The following is a 17,458-nucleotide window of genomic DNA, read 5'->3' on the forward strand; positions in this document are numbered from 1 at the left end:
TTTGTACACTCTGTGAAGCTGACTGTTGGGGATGTTTGTACACTCTGTGAAGATGTGCTGCCATGATTGGTTTAATGAAGAGCGGAATGGCCAATAGCTAGGCCGGAGAATCGGTGAGACTTCAGGGGAGAGAGGAATCAGGAAAGATGAGTGGTAAAGATGCTAGCAAGATATTGAGGGGCTGGACATAGAGAATGGAATAAAGGTGAGAAGACATTGGTAAACACAGCTGAATAACAGCAGGCTAATTTGAGCCGTAGGAGCTAAAGGCCAAGCTTTCATAACTAACAGTGAGTCTCCAGGCTAGGAGTCCCACAGAGGGAAGTTTGACCTCAGCTGACTGTGTTAGAAGCACTAAGTCCCCTCTAGAAACCTGTAAATATATCCATGTTGAACAATGCATCAAACTGGGTGTAGGTACATGTGCCTTGAATCATAGCACTCTGAGGCAGAAGCAGGTGGATCACTATGGGTTCAAGGCCAGGCTGGTTTACACAGCAAGTTCCAAGCACCAGAATTACAACAGGTTGGCTTTGGAACACATTCAGCAGCACCCTGAGGAGCCTCGGGAAGGAGCCACATGGACACACTCCTTGAAAGCTCAGTTACTCTCCCTGCCCTTTTGGTTGTGGACAGTTATTTTTCTGATACCATACCTATGGATGTTTTTGTTTCTTTATTCTTGTACAGGAGCTGATCCCCAAACAATGGGCTACTATATCATACCCGTATGCTTGGCAGTTCTCTGCAGTCGCCACCAGGCATTCATCAAGGCTTCTAATCAGATCAGCAGGCTACAACTGATTGATATCTAAAGCAGACACCGGCTTCTCACAGAGGCTGATCACAAGGCTGCATTTTCCTCACAAATCTCAGGAGATTGTGGTGGAGCAGGGACTTTAAAAAAATGTGACCAGAGGACTACTTTATCTGAATAATAATGAGAAACTACTAAAGAATCATGTTGCTGACTTCAGATTCTGGAAGTGAAATAATGGCTTGTTATTTGCAGTCTTTAGAAACTTGAAAAAGTACCCGAATTTTTATTTCTAGTCTATGTGCAACACAGTATGATCCAGAAATTTTTCCGTTGGGGAAAAACAATGAATATTTCTGTTGTGTTAAGTGTAAAAGGGTCTGGCCATGATCATAAAATTTAAATTTTATACATTCAAAAAAGAAAAGAAAAGAAATAACCCTCCAGTAAGGCCAAAAATAACAAAGGAAAAAGATCAGAAAACCAGGTGATAGTGGCGCCTGCCTTTAATCCCATCACTGGGGAGGCAGGGGCAGGTGGATCTCTGTGAGTTCAAGGCTAGCCTGGTCTACAGAGCAAGTTCCAGGATAGCCAGGACTGCATGGGGAAACCCTGTCTCAAAAAATAATTAATCCTGATTTAAAACCTTAATAGCTATCTTGGTTTTCTATTGCTGTGAAGACACCATGACCAATACACCTTAGAAAAGAAAGTTTCCAGGGGTTTACAGTTTCAGAGGGTGAGTCTGTGATCATCATGGTAGGAGCAAGGCAGCAGGCAGGCAGGCGTGGTGCCCGACCAGTAGCTGAGAACTTCTTATACCTGACCCACAAGCACAAAACAGAGAGAGCTAACTAGGAATGATGGAATTGTGAAATCTCAAAGCCCACCCACCCCCACCGACACACCTCCTCCTAATCCTTCCCCCGAACAGTTGCACGGACTAGGGACCAAATGCTTAAACACAGCAGCCTGTGGGACCATTGTCATTCAAACCACCACAGCAGCCTGTGGGATGCTTCTACACACAGAAGCTACTACCATGGTCTAGAGCAGTACTGAACTGAGCCACAGTAAATGGCTTTCTGTTCTCCCTTCCCCCACACCGAATCCAAAGCCTTCCAGTGTTCTCTGAGGGAACCTGGTGGAGGGGAAAGAGGGAGACTCTTGGGCACACAGCGAATATAGGGGACTAAGCACAGGCTTTGGAAGTTTCGTTCGTATTGTTCACGCTCTCTGAATTTAGGACAGGAAAAGGTGTACTGAATGGGACGATGGTAGGTCAGCCAGGAGAGTGGGCTCCCCTTCCTATCTTGGGAAATTGTTTATTTTCTTTATTTTCCTTGACACTCATTTTGGCCTAATCATTTCCCATCCTGGTCAGAGTTCAATCCCCATCCTTGTGGAGGTTTCTTCACTACAAGACACTCATGCACTCAACCTGCAGAATGTCCACCACTAAGGAGCGATGCGGGATGTCTTCTGTATGTGTGTTGCTGTTATTGGTTGATAAATAAAGCTGCTTTATTTATTTGGCCAATGGCTTAGCAGAGTAAAGCCAGGTGGGAAATCAGAACAGAGATATATCGAGTAGGCAGAGTCAAGAAGATGCCATGTAGCTGCCAAAGGAGAAAGATGCCAGAACAGAACCTTATCCAGTAAGCCACAGCCTTGTGGCAATACATTCATTAACAGAAATGGGTTAATTTAAGATGTAAGAGTTAGTTAATAAGAAGCCTGAGCTAATAGGCCAAGCAGTGTTGTAATAGTTTCAGTGTGATTATTTGGGTCTGGAAAGCCAGGAATGAACAAGCGGTCTACATTTACAAAGGAATATTTTGTCATCCTCTACAGCAATTTTTAAAAACCTGTTCTATGCACAGAGTTGTGTGGCCACCACAGAACTTTCTTTGATCCTTCACCACACTGCCAAGAAATTCTCTTTCCTGGGACCATTACTGCTCAATCAAGACCTTGGGGGCCATGAGATCAAAAATCCTCCTAAATGGGTTTGAAATCCTAGACAAGCCCCCAGTTGCTGGAATAATCTTGTATCACATGTAGAAACACAAACAAGGTGAAAGTAACCTGGGAAGACAATTTCTTTTTTCTTTTTTTTGAAATTAATTTATTTAATTAAGGATTTCTGCCTCCTCCCCGCCACCACCTCCCATTTCCCTCCCCCTCCCCCGATCAAGTCCCTCTCCCTCATCAGCTTGAAGAGCAATCAGGGTTCCCTAAACAGGGGAAAGCCAAAGAACCCCCAACCCCATCCAGGTTTAGTAAGTTGAGCATCCAAACTGCCTAGGCTCCCCCAAAGCCAGTATGTGCAGTAGGATCAAAAACCCATTGCCATTGTTCTTGAGTTCTCAGTAGTCCTCATTGTCCGCTATGTAAGTCCGGTTTTATCCCATGCTTTTTCAGACCCAGGCCAGCTGGTCTTGGTGAATTCCCGATAGAACATTCCCATTGTCTCAGTGTGTGGGTGCACCCCTCGCGGTCCTGAGTTCCTTGCTCGTGCTCTCTCTCCTTCTGCTCCTGATTTGGACCTTGAGATTTCTGTCCGGTGCTCCAATGTGGGTCTCTGTCTCCTTTCATCGCCTGATGAAGGTTAATATTCAGGAGGATGCCTATATGTTTGTCTTTGGATTCACCTTCTAATTTAGCTTCTCTAGGATCGCGAATTATAAGCTCACTGTCCTTTATTTATGGCTAGAAACCAAATATGAGTGAGTACATCCCATGTTCCTCTTTTTGGGTCTGGCTTACCTCACTCAGGATAGTGTTTTCTATTTCCATCCATTTGTACGCAAACTTCAAGAATTCCTTGTTTTTTACTGCTGAGTAATACTCTAACATGTATATATTCCATACTTTCTTCATCCATTCTTCCATTGAAGGGCATCTAGGTTGTTTCCAGGTTCTGGCTATTACAAACAATGCTGCTATGAACATAGTTGAGCATACACTTTTGTTGTATGATAGGGCCTCTCTTGGGTATATTCCCAAGAGTGGTATTGCTGGGTCCAGGGGTAGGTTGATCCCGAATTTCCTGAGGAACCGCCACAGTGCTTTCCAGAGTGGTTGCACAAGTTTGCATTCCCACCAGCAATGGATGAGTGTACCCCTTTCTCCACACCCTCTCCAGCAAAGGCTATCATTGGTGTTTTTCATTTTAGCCATTCTGACAGGTGTAAGATGGTATCTTAAAGTTGGGAAGACAATTTCTTTGTGCAAAAAGTGTGTGCCATGACCCAAGCCAGGCTGTAGGTTTTTACTCTGATGCGGGTAGTGACTGTGTCTCACCCACGGCTGGGAGCTTGACCTCACAATCTGACAGGACTGACTGGTTCATAGTTAGGGTAAAGTGGAAGCTGTAATAGCCAAGCCTCAGGATACCCAGAGAGTAGACAGACAGGCACAGACACTAGGGACTCACAGGATGAGGGAGGTTCTCAGAACACTGCCTCTTGGTGAGCTAGCCACCTTTGACAGAAACAAAAAGTTCTCACAAGCCTGATACCTAGACAAATCCTTTTAAACCATAACATTCCACGCCAGGACCATAAAGTCCAATGTGATATCATAATACAGAATGCATGCTTACCTCTAAAACATCCTGAATTTCAATAGTGTTGGAATGCCAACACTCAGGAAGCTAAGGCAGGGGCATTTAAAGTGTTTTCTGAGTTCCAAGGTAAAAACAAGTTATATATGTCACATACGCAATGGCAAGGAACAAATGTTTTCACTCCAAGAGAGAGGAGGAAGATCGCAATAAAAGATCTGACCAAAGTAAGAGCAAAGGCAGCAGGGAAGACACCAACCCAGCGTCCCACGTCTGTTACCAGGGCTCCAGGGCCCATGCGGCCTTGTCTGAGTTGCCACAGACTGAGCGCCACCTTCACACTCTGTTACCTGTAGCAAACATAGCTGCCCTCTTGGGCAGGCTCCGCTCTGGGTTCACACATAGCTGCCCTCTTGGGCAGGCTCCGCTCTGGGTTTACAGCTTTTCTTGGTAGGTGACTCATGATCCTGGCACTGCTAACAAAACCTAGGGTTTGTCTTAGTTAGGGTTACTCTTGCTGTGATGAAACACCAGGACCAAAGCAACTTGGGGAGGAAAGGGTTAATTTTACCTACAGTTCCGTTTAACAGTTCATCATCAAAAGCAGTGAAGGCAGGAATCAGGAGGCAGGAGCTTATGGGCTTGCTCCTTTTCATTCTAGATCTTCATAAGAGTGGCCATTAATAACCAAGCAGTTAATACTAGGCTGTCTTGATATCTCCTCTGCCAATGCTATTAATCAAAAACTCTTCAATTTAGCCTCAGGCAGATTTTTAGGACAAGGACAGAAAGTACTGTTGCAATTTAAAATAAAATGGTCCCACACTAGCCCAGAATGGAGTATAATAAAGACTTATTTATTTAGGGATAGACTCACAGAAAAAGTAGTGATCAGCTGTCCTCTTCATGAGTGGGAAACTGGAACCGAATCCGGCAGCCAAGGGACCCACACATGCTTATCGTCTGCATTTATAGTACATGAGACCACTCCCAAAGTGGGCCAGTATCTTAAAGCTATTGGCTAAAGGACTTCCCACTCATCTCCCATTTTTGTCTAAATAAGAGAGTTCTAAGCCTAATACAAAACTATATACAATAAGAACAAATATCAAGTATTGTCCAGGGAAAAGAAGAGGCAAAAAATATATAAAGATTAGAATTACAACCAGCATGAACAACATCAAACAAAAAACATACGCTAAATGTTTTAATAGTTATCCTATCCTAGGAGTCTTATATTAAAAATGGCTTGGCCAAGTCATGAGAGGAAAGTAACTATCTGGTCTTCAACCCCATCAAAGACCTGAGAAGGGAAATAATATTACTTGAGTAAACAGGAAGCACAATCAAACAACTTCCAAAAGGTGCAAGAAATGACAGAGACAACTGGCTACCTGGGAAAACACCCAAAGTCTCATTTGCAATGTTGGGGCAACCAATTTTGGCTAAGGCTTAGAGTAACTGACAGACCATTTCCAGAGGCAGGATAATTTCCAAAACCATCTTACCCTGTCTTAGCAAGGTTTGGCAGTCTTTTTTGTTTGTATCCTGCTTGTCTAGTCTGGAGCCTGTGCATTTTGTCAGTGGTCAAGGCAGGGGCAGATCTTTGCCCAAAGGCCAGTTTTGCCAAGATTAAAACAAGCTCCAAGTGGAGTGTCTTTAGTACCCAACATTCTCTCAGGAATAGATTGATGCTGCCTGGAGCAATCATGTCTCACATCAACAGAATCTTACATTATTTAAATGCCATATCCTACCGTTTTTTTTAAGTGGTTGAAGATTACCTATCTATGTAGAATACAATCTCTATGCATCTAAAGAACTTGATTAGTCTACCTATAAGTATGACAAATATGGATGACTATTGATCTATAATTCTTTAATACCTATATAGCTTAAAGAGTAAGGCTTTATATTAAAATATTAAACAATCTTTAAAAAACTGTGCAGCAAATGTGGCAAACATATATCTATATCTACGTGTGTGTGTGTGTGTGTGTGTGTGTGTGTGTGTGTGTTCAGGTAGTGAAGTTTTACCCTGCAGAAGATATTGGTACAATAAGTCAGATTTCTCTTTGCTTGGTGATTCTTTCTGGACAGCTATCTTTTCTTCTTTATCTAGACGTCCAAGGGTCTCTTGACTTTTTGAAGATGGGTACTTTCCTTTAAAGACAAGAACAGAACACTGAGGTTCCCTTACAACCTGTATGATTGTCATCTCTGTGGATGAGCTGTAATTTCTCTTTCTCAAGAGGCTTCTCTTTTTCAAACCAAATCTTGATTAATTTTGATGGTATCCATAGCTTTTCTTCTCCTGTGGAAACAAGAGCAAAATCCCTTCCCCAATGTAGCACATCTCTTGGTTTCTGTTTTGAGGTCAACACATCCTTGAAATACACTGGCTGATTCAATTCATAAGTTTTTTCTGTATCCAATATCTCTCTGATGTCCTTTTTCATTAGCATTAAGAAAATTCAAGGTGGAGGTGAGGACAGTTCGTGCTGCTGCGCTTTGGGGTCCGGTTTTTGGGGCCTGCTAGGAACCGGACTTCTAAAGGACAGTATGTCTGGAAGGCTGTGGTGCAAGGCCACTTTTGCTGGCTATAAACGAGGTCTCCGGAACCAGAGAGAGCACACGGCTCTCCTTAAAATTGAAGGCGTTTATGCCCGAGATGAAACTGAATTCTACTTGGGCAAGAGATGCGCTTATGTGTATAAAGCAAAGAACAAAACAGTGACACCTGGAGGCAAACCAAACAAAACCAGAGTGATCTGGGGGAAAGTAACTCGGGCCCATGGAAACAGTGGCATGGTCCGTGCCAAATTACAAAGCAACCTTCCTGCAAAAGCCATTGGACACAGAATCCGTGTGATGCTGTACCCATCCCGGATTTAAACCAATGAAAAGTAAATAAATAAAAGTGGATTTGTAAAAAAAAAAAAAAAAATTCAAGGTTAATAAAGCATTATGCCATCTGCTTTGGGGGATATTTTCTATCCCTTTCTGTTTGTTTGTTTCTGTTTCTACTTTATAGTTCAATTTGATCTTTCTATAACTACCTGATGTGTAGGATTGTTTAGTATACCTGTAATATGGTTTATATTATAATAAGCAAAAAAAGGTTTCATTTTCTTAGAGATATATGCTGGACCATTGTTTTTCTTTATTTGTACAGGTACATTCATGATTGCCATAACTTCTAGTAAATGGGTGATTGCCAAATCAGCCTTTTCCAAACTCAAAACAGTTGCCCATTGAAAACCTGAACAGGTGTCAATGGTGTGGTGTATACATAGATATATATTAATTTTCCAAATTGTCCAAAGTGGAACACATCCATCTTCCAGATTTAATTCCTTTGAATGCCCTTCGGAGGTAGAAGTATTTGATTACATAATGAACAATTAGGACATCTCCTTACAATCTCCTTAGCTTGTTGCCATGCAATTGAAAACTCTTTCTTTAAACCTTTGCTATTGACATGATTTTTTAAATGAAATTCTGAGGCCTTCAGCACATTTCAATCAATAATCTATCGATTTCTGCATTTCCTCATGCTAGAGGACCTGGCAGACCCGTGTGGGATCGGATGTGTGTTAACATATATGGGACAAGGGCTGGAGAGATGGCTCAGAGGTTAAGAGCACTGCCTGCTCTTCCAAAGGTCCTGAGTTCAATTCCCAGCAACCACATGGTGGCTTACAACCATCTGTAATGAGGTCTGGTGCCCTCTTCTGGCCTGCAGGCATAACGCAGAAAGAATATTGTATACATAATAAATAAATAAATAAATAAATAAATAAATAAATAAATAAATATTAAAAAAACATATATGGGACAAAACCCATATCTATAAAACCAGATTATATCTTAAACCTGAATTAAATAATGAAGTCAGTTCTTTATCATTTGTATAAATTCAGTGGTTTCAATATGCAAAACAACTTTTTCTGCATATTGCAAATCAGTAACTATATTGAGAGGTTCTTTAAAATCCCTTAGCACCATGAGAATAGCATGACTTTTGTACAGAATTATAAGGGCTTTGTTCCACCTAACTTAAACCTTCTGCTTTGAAACCTGCCTTTCCTCATTTATTTGCATCAGAATAGAATGCATGAGCTCCAGTTATTGGTGTTTCATGTACACTGTGGGGAAGTTCCAAGTAGCTCTCTTTGTAAGGCTAATCTATCGCTTTGGGGATAGTTTTTATTAATCTCTCCTAAAAATTTAGCACAAGTTCTTTGTCAGGGTTTATTGTCTTGCCATAATTTTTTAATTTCATCACTAGTAGAAAGTACTATCATCTCTGCTGGATTTATTCCTGGTAGTTGATGAAGTCTCAATTTTCCTTTTATAATTAATTCAAGACTTTTTCCACATGAGATTTAAAATTTTTACTCAGTTTGTGTGGTAAAAACCATCCATTCTAAGCTAATATCTTCCTTCTGCATTAAAATTCCTGTAGAGTAAATTCTGGAAGGCAATATGACTAGAATGCACCAGAAACATGAGCTGGTTTATGCTCTGTTTCTGAGACTGTGGGAATGTTAATCTGGGGTTTCATTGCGGCCACAAATCACAACCCCATAGAGTCAATGCTATATTAGCCCCATATGGCCTCGGCCTTCCCCTCTATCCTTCTGGCCCTATGCATTCAACCCATCTCATGCTCTATTTTACTTGAGGTAGGGTCCCAATTCCTAGGAACTGAACATCTGTCTCCTGAAGAGGCCAATTCTGATGTCAAGATTCTGGATAATAACAGTCACATCAGCACCCATGTCCTGTAATCCTTCAATTATAATGTTATTTATTTGTACTCTCAACTTTGGTCTTTGATCATTTTTAGAAGTCTGCCAAAATACATGTTTCCTATTTTCTAATGGAATTTTTTATTCATCTTCCATTTTTATTCCATCATCCAGAACAACAGTATGGGTTTTTTTTTGTTTTTTGTTTTTTAACAATAGGCACTGGATTTTTTAATTTTCCTGGGGAGACATGTCCTCTGCAAGTGACTGGGAATAACTGGACCTGGAGGCCTGTGAGAGGCCCCCCAAGGAGTTTCCCAAAGGTAATGAGTTGCCTTGTTTGTCTTTTGTTGATCTACATTCATTGGTCCAATATCAGCCTTTGCCACATCTTTTTTGTTTTATTTTGTTTTGTTTTTTTGAGACAGGGTTTCTCAGGATAGCTTTGGAACCTGTCCTGGAACTAGCTCTTGTAGACCAGGCTGGCCTCAAACTCACAGAGATCTACCTGCTTCTGCCTCCTGAGTGCTTGGATTAAAGGCATTCACCACCACCGCCTGGCTTTTGTTACAACTTCTACATAAGCCAGAAGATTGAGACCTTCTATTTTTGTCATTCTGAGAGGAAACATTATTTCTAGAAACACCTTGTCTACAATCCCTTTTCAGATGTCCTATACTACCACAATTAAAATATTTGGCATTTTGCTCCCTGGTACCACTTCTGTCTTAGACAGTGTTCTGTTGCTGTGAAGAGACACCGTGACCATAGCAACTTTTTTAAAAGAAAGCATTTAATTGGGGCTGTCTGACATTTTCAGAGATTTAGTCCATCATCCTCATGGCGGGGAGCATGGAAGCACTCAGGTAGACATGAGAACTGAGAGTTCTACATCCAGATCCAAAGGCAGCAGGAACAGACAGACATTGGGCTTGGCTTGAGCATTTGAAACCCCAAAGCCCATTCCCAGTGACCTAATTCCTCCAACACACGTATTTCCTAATCTCTTTCAAGTAGCCCCAGTCCCTAATGAACAAGAATTCAAATATATGAGCCTATGGGGGCTATTCCTACCCAAACCCCCACAGGTCTCCATTACAACCTAGGCTTCACCCTCACAGCTTCAACAAGATCATTTTAATTCTGTTGGTTGCTTTGTTTTGTCTTCTACACAGGATTTCTCTGTGTAGCCATAGCAGTCCTAGAGCTCACTCTGCAGACCAGGCTGGCCTTGCACTCCCAGAGATCCACCTGCTTCTGCTAAGCAGGTTCTGGGGTTAAAGGTATACATCACCACCTGGCTTGATTTTAAAATTTGTGTTTATTATTGTTTGTACCTATGATATGTGCATATGAGGGTAGATGTGTGAGTGTGTGTGTGCATATGTATGTGGGGGTGTGTATGTGTGTTTGTGCTTCTAAGTGATGGTTCTCTCGTCTTGTGGTTCCCGGGGATTGAACTCAAGTTCTCAGGACTGCATGCTGCTTTTCCCCTGGAGCTGCCTTCACTGGCCCAGCTCAGAACCTCATGGAATGGCCTCTGGGGCCGTTACTGCAGGGAATCCACCGTGCCATGCACTGCTGGGCCTGGAGCAGCATTCTCAAACCCTGGTGTAAGGACAATAACCCACATCTTGTATTTAACATGTGTGACAGAAAACTACCGCATGGGCAACAGAGTCATGTTCTTCTGGCAATCCTGGCAGCTGAAGACACGGCCTGGCTGTTTTATCCCAGCTTTAGTGGCCTCTGGGTGCCCAGGTGGGAGGACCTGGGAAAATGTTCCACTATGAAGTTGTTTCGAGTTGGGAACCCCTGCTGTGGTACAGTAGGTTAAGGCACTTTCCTTTGAAGTGGTTTTGCATGTTCAAACCCTGGAACCATCATGCCCTTAATGCTCCCCTCCCATTATCCCAGGGCAGAAGGCAAGCTCTCTGTCGTCACGCTAATCTCTTTATCAAATGCCCGCCTGTCCACAACCTTTGTCTGCACTTGGAACTGGCCACACCTCTCCTCACCAAGCCACAAGTGAGCATTTCTCCCTTCTTCCTGCTCTGCTCTCCCCACTCCTCACATAAACATGGCTGAGAACTCCGAGTAGTAACTGTAGCAAACAGTACGCCGTTTTGAAATTTCCTTCATCCAACATTTCGGTCCATTACTTTTGAATCCAGCCTCAGATTTTTAGGACGCAGGCTGGAACACAGCCAGATCCTACGGCAGAGAAAATAAGAATGGCCTCTAACCTACTTCCTACAGAGGCTTTGTTCCCTCCAAAGTCTCAGGAGCACAGCCTCTACTGCCTGCATTTCGACTGGCATTCTCTCTAGACCTGAACCCCACTAGAAGGGCCCATTTACATCCCCCCCCCCTCCCCGCTTACAGCACTCCGGGGCTTCCCGAGCTCACAGCTCCAAACTCTTGTACAGTCCTCCACGAAACAGTTCTCCATGGAGCAAGCATACCTACCTACTGTGAGAGCCAAAGTTACATTTTAAGTTTTAATGACTATGCCTAAGAGATCCATGAAGCAAAAATGCCTCTCTGCAGCTCCTCGCCCAAGGACAGAAAATTCCTGAAATGCTGGAGGCTGTCGTTTTTTGGGAGATATCAAGTCACATGTTTTTCACTCCCCTAAAAAGTCTGTTTGGCGCGTCTGCACTGGATGTGCTTGATTACACGAGGGTGGGATGGGGGGGAAGGGGAAATAAGTCGTGATGTGTCCTTGCCTCTGATTGAACCTCATGAGAAATGGGGAGAATTATGTTTTTGCCTTCTTAACCCCTGCAAAATGTGACTTGGGCCATTTCCTGGAAACCCAGGTATGGACCTGACCAGAGCCCATCCACCTGGCCAGTGTTTTATTAAAGCTTGCTTCAAATTTAGCTTTCAACTGTGGTAGTGGTCTTACCTCGACCAGTGGGATTAGCAATGCCACGAGGTCAGGAAGCCACAGTAGAGACCCCATTCCCATACTAGTTTTCTGTGTTAGCTACTTTCCTTGATGCTATAGTGAAATACCTCACAAGAAGCAATTTGTGGCTCAGGGCATGCAGCCCACCTTGGTGGGGAAGGCATGGGTGCAGAAGGCCATTGGCTCCTGTCTCAACAGAACAGAAAGCAGAGAAAGGGCAATGGTGGCGCTCAGTTGGCTTCTTTCTCCCTTTTTATTTGGTCCAGGACCCCACCCCCATGGCTGAGCCGAGGCTGCACCCCTAGGTTCTCTCTGGAAGCTCCCACACAGACACAGCCAAAGGACTGCAGCTCTGATGTCCTAGGGGTTTCTTATCTAGCTAAGCAGCAGTCAAAGCAAGTGTTACTCCGTGCACGTCCTGTTCAGTAGGACAGACTTGGGGACCTGTCACAGCAGAGAGGAGGGAGACTTAGACACCTGAGGAAAGACCTGCAGATAAAGTGCACGGAGAACTGGAAAAGTCACAGCTCAGAGGAGACGGACCTTCCACCCTGGACCATGGCCAAGTTTGTCCGTAACTTCACGGAGAAAGCCCCGGGGCTAGTATCTGCCGCTGTGACTTACTCGAAGCCTCGATTGGCCACATTTTGGCAATACGCCAAGGTTGAGCTGGTTCCCCCAACCCCTGCTGAACTCCCTGCAGCTATTCAGAGTGCGAAAAAAATAATTCAAAGTGCTAAAACTGGTAGCTTCAAACATCTTACAGTTAAGGAAGCTGTGCTGAATGGTTTGGTGGCCACTGAGGTGTGGATGTGGTTTTATGTCGGAGAGATCATAGGCAAACGTGGCATCGTTGGCTATGATGTGTGAAGACTGACCTGCACATCTGATTTTATTTGAGTTCTTTCGATATTCTTGAACCACATGTGATGAGACTGCTATCTGAATAAAATACCAACTGTCAAAAAAAAAAAAGTCACAGCTCAGTGCCAGACAACCAAGCATTGCAAGCCAGGGCCTGACACTCACCTGTATTCCCAGGGCTTGGGAAGCTGAGGCAGGAGGATGGTGAACTCAAAACCCAAGACCACCTGTCCAAGGGTGTGACCATCCACAAAGAGCTAGGTACTCCCAGACCAATCTTTAAATCAAGAAAATGTCTTACAGAGAGGCCCGCAGGAGAGGTAATTCCTCAAGTGTGATAAATCCTCAACTGAGCTCCCTTTTCCCAGGTAACCGTTGTTTGGATCAAGGAGACAAAAATAGCCAGAACAGCATGTGTGTGTGCATGAACAAATCCCATGACTCAGGTACCTTCTCTCTACCGTATGGGTTCTGGGTTTTGAACTCAGTGTATCAGTCTTAGCAGGAGCTTTTTACCCAGTAAACCATCTCCCCAGCCCAAGGGAATCACTTAGATTAAAAACACATACACACAATGATTCTCAAAGGACAAAAATCATATAACCAGAGAACAGGTTAATGGTTTCCAGGGGTTAAATGTAACATTGGATATCCGTGGTGATTACTCTTCAGTCTTACAATCGAAGTGGTGGTTATACAAATCTACAAAGTGATAAAATTGCAGAGATCTAAACACCTATACACAAATGACCATGTGTAACACCGGGGGAATCTGATAAGCTTGGCTGATTGTATCAGAGCCAATTTCCTGGTTATTATATTATACTATGCTTATGTAAGTCATGCCGTTGACTAAAATGGGGTGAAGGGCACACAAAATCTTTTTGCAACTGTATATATGAACCTACAGTTCTCTCCAAATAAAGAATAATACAAGTGACAGCTCGGAAGGGCATCCTCGGTATCCTCTGGAGCACTTTTGAGCATCAAGGGAGAGGGAGGGCTCAGTGGGTAAGGCCACCAAGCATAACGACCGAGTTAGATTCCCGGGCCCATATGGTGAAAGAAGAGCTGACTCCAGGAGTCTCCTCTGACCTTCACATAGTGCTATGACTTGGTGCTTGTGCTCACACTGTTTAAAAGAGAGAGAAAGGGTGATAACTATGTCTCTCCTGTGGCAAACGACTAGAGTCCCAGCACTTGGGTGATGTAGGTGGGAGATCAGGAGAATGCAGAGTTCTAGGTAACCTGGGTTACATAAGACTCTATCTCAGGGTTGGAGAGATGGCTCACAGGTTCCAGAGGTTCTGTGAGTTCAATTCCCAGCAACCACAGGGTGGCTCCTAATCATCTGTAATGAGATCTGGCGCCCTCTTCTGGCCTGCAGATAGAACACAGTATATATAATAAACCTTTTAAAAATAAATATCTCAAAATAGAAGAAAAATGTTTTTAAATTATAAAAGAATAATCAGAGCAATAGATGCAACAGAAAGCGCACAAAGCTACCTAAAGTATCCTTGCTAGAAAAAGTAAGATCAGCTTGACAGCACCTCTAGATTGTAACTAGCTCGGGGAAAACACAGGAAGAACAAGTTTAAAATACTTTGCATTCTGTATTCTGCAGTGTCTTTATCTGGTTGTGTAACAAGACCACACGGGCTCCACAGAAGGAATTTAGTAGTTCTTTCACCTTGCAGTCTTGTTTGTTTTGAGGAATGGCCTCTCTTTGCAGCTGTGGCTGTCCTGGAACTCACTATGTAGACCAGGCTGCACCTCAAACTCACAGAGTTCTGCTTGCTTCTGCCTTCCACGTGCTAGGACTACAGGTGTGTGTCACCATGCCCGGCTTTCACTTTCTGTCTAATGGAACAAGTTAAGAGGACTTGGTGGGATGTCCTCCTTGGAAGTCTGATAAAAGTCAGCAGTGAATCTGTCTGATCCTGGGCTTTTCTGCAAGAAAGGTTTTATTCTATTTTATTTATTTTAGGTTTTTCTTTTCTTTTTTTTAAAAAAAGTTTTTCTAGGCATATGTACATAGCTATGGCTGTCCTGGAATTCTCTGTAGACCAGGCTGGCCTCGAACTCACAAAAATCCACCTGTCTTTGCCTTCCAAGTGTTGGTATTAAAGGCGTGTGCTACCACTGCCTGGCTTGAGCAAAGGCTTTTATAAACAGCTTGATCTTATGTTTGTAGAGACTGCGTGAGTTTTTTGTTTGTTTGTTTGTTTGTTTGTTTGTGTGTATCTTTAGGGCTTAATCTAGGTAGATGATATGAGCTGAGAAAATTTCCTGAGTTATCCAGCTTTTCAGAGTCCAGTCTTTCACAGTAATTTCTTTTTTTTAAAATTTATTTATTTTACATATATAGCGTTCTGGGCACCAGATCTCATTATAGATGGGTGTGAGCCATCATGTGGTTGCTGGGAATTGAACTCAGGACCTCTGGAACAGCAGTCAGTTCTCTTAACCTCTGAGCCATCTCTCCAGCCCTTTCACAGTAATTTCTAAGGATGTTCGGAATCATTGGAGGTCACTGTAGCGACACCCTTGACCTCTAATTTTATTAACTTCTGTATTCTCTTCTTGTCAGATTAGCTAAAAGTTGTATATTACTAAGTTTTTCAAAGAACCAGCTCTTTGATTTGTGTACTGTCATTTTAATCTCAATTTCATTTCTTTCTTCCCTAGTCTGCATTATTTCTTGCTGTCTACTATGTTTAGGGTTAGTTGCTTGCTTTCTGAAAGCCTTGAGGGTTCATTACATGAAGATGTTTCTCGAGTTTTTTGTTTTGTCTTGTTTTGTTTTTCTAGACAGGGTTTGTCCCTGTAGCTGTGGCTGTCCTGGAACTCACTCTGTAGATCAGGTTGGCCTCGAACTCACAGAGATCTGCCTGCCTCTGCCTCCCAAGAGCTGGGATTAAAGGCGTGCTCTACCACTGGCTATCTTTCTGATTTTTAATTTGAGGATTTATTGCTATAAACTGTCCTCTTTGGACTGTCTTGGCTGCATCCCAGAGCTTCTGATAAGAGGTGCTTTCATTTTTTTGTCTCTAGAGTAACATTTATTTGTACTTACAGTCTATTCTTGGAGAAAGAAATTAGGAAAAAAATTGATTCAAAATAACTCTACCCCAAAACTAAGTATTTATGAATAATATATTTAACTGAAGATTGAAAGAACTCAACAATGAGAACTCCAAGATAATGAAAAAGTAAATCACAGAAGATATTATTTAAAGGGAAAATATTCCATATTCATAAATAGGCAAAATGAATAATGTGATGACATCTATACTGAAAAATCAATATACAGAATGAATATAATACCTATCAAAATTCCAACATTATATTGCATGGGTTAGAAAAAAACAATACAAGAACCATCTGAAACCACAGAAGACCACAAATAGCTAAAGTACTCCTAGGAATAACAACACTGCTGGAGGTATAACAACACCTACTTCAAATTATACCATTCAGCTAGAGTGATAAAGACAATCTGGTCTTGGAATGAAGCAGACAGATGTCGTGGGATTCTCCTCTGTAGGCTGTGAATATGTTTTATAACCACTGGTTAATAAAGAAGATGCTTTGGCCTATGACAGGGCAGAATATAGCTAGGTGGGAAAACTAAACTGAACTCAGGGAGAAAGAAGGCAGAGGCAGGCAGATACCATGTAGCTGCCGAAGGAGAAGGATGCCAGAACCTTACCAGTAAGCCACAGCCTCATGGTGATTAATAAAAATGGGTTAATTTAAGATGTAAGAGCTAGCTAGGAATATGCCTGAGTCTTTGGTCAAACAGTGTTGTAATTAATATAGTTTCTGTGTGATTATTCCAGTCTGGGTGGCCAGGAAACAAAAGTGCAGTCTCTGTTTACAGACAGACTGATGAAATGGAATAGAGAACCCACAACTAAAATGGCAAAACTATGCTCACTTAATATTTGACAAAGACAAAAACATAAATTGGAAAAAAGATTGTCTATTTAACAAATGGAGCTGGCAAAACTGGCCACACCTCTAATCCTAGTACTCAGGAGGCAGAAGCAGGCAGATTTCTTGTGAGTTTGAGGCCAGCCTGGTCTACATAGCAAATTTCAGGACAGCCAGAGCTATGTAGGCAGAACTCTTTTAAAATGACACCAACAGTACAGGAACTAACCCCAAGTATCAACAAATGGAACTACAGGAAAATAAAGTTTCTGTAAAGCAGAGGAAACAATTATCAGAATTAACAGATGGACAATAAGAATGGAAGAAAATCTTTACCAGCCACAATTCAGAATTTACAAAGAATTGCAGAAATTAATCAACAAAGAAATAAAACTGCCGATCACTAAAGAGCAAATAGACAGTTTCCAAAAGGGAGATGCCAGCACGAATGGCCAGAACCTTAGAGACAAGCGCTCACTCTGTAGCTTTGGCTAGAACTTACTATGTAGACCAAGCTGGTCATGAACTCTGAGGTTCACCTGCTTCAGCCTCACAAGTGCAGGGATTAAAGGTGTGTGCCACCATGCCTGGAAACCAAAAAACTATTTTTAAAAGTGTTCAATATCCCTAGCTATCAGGGAAACACAAATTAAACTACTCTG

General features: G+C 42.5%; 2 pseudogenes; both read left to right on the forward strand.

Moving 5' to 3' along the window:
- The first annotated feature begins 6,809 nt into the window (after positions 1-6,809).
- Positions 6,810-7,272, forward strand: LOC101997950 (annotated as a pseudogene).
- A 5,255-nt stretch (positions 7,273-12,527) lies between these two features.
- LOC101998238 lies at positions 12,528-12,968 on the forward strand (annotated as a pseudogene).
- The last annotated feature ends 4,490 nt before the right edge of the window (positions 12,969-17,458 follow it).

This window comes from Microtus ochrogaster, chromosome 21 (genome assembly GCF_000317375.1).
Source record: "Microtus ochrogaster isolate Prairie Vole_2 chromosome 21, MicOch1.0, whole genome shotgun sequence".
Taxonomy (NCBI): domain Eukaryota; kingdom Metazoa; phylum Chordata; class Mammalia; order Rodentia; family Cricetidae; genus Microtus; species Microtus ochrogaster.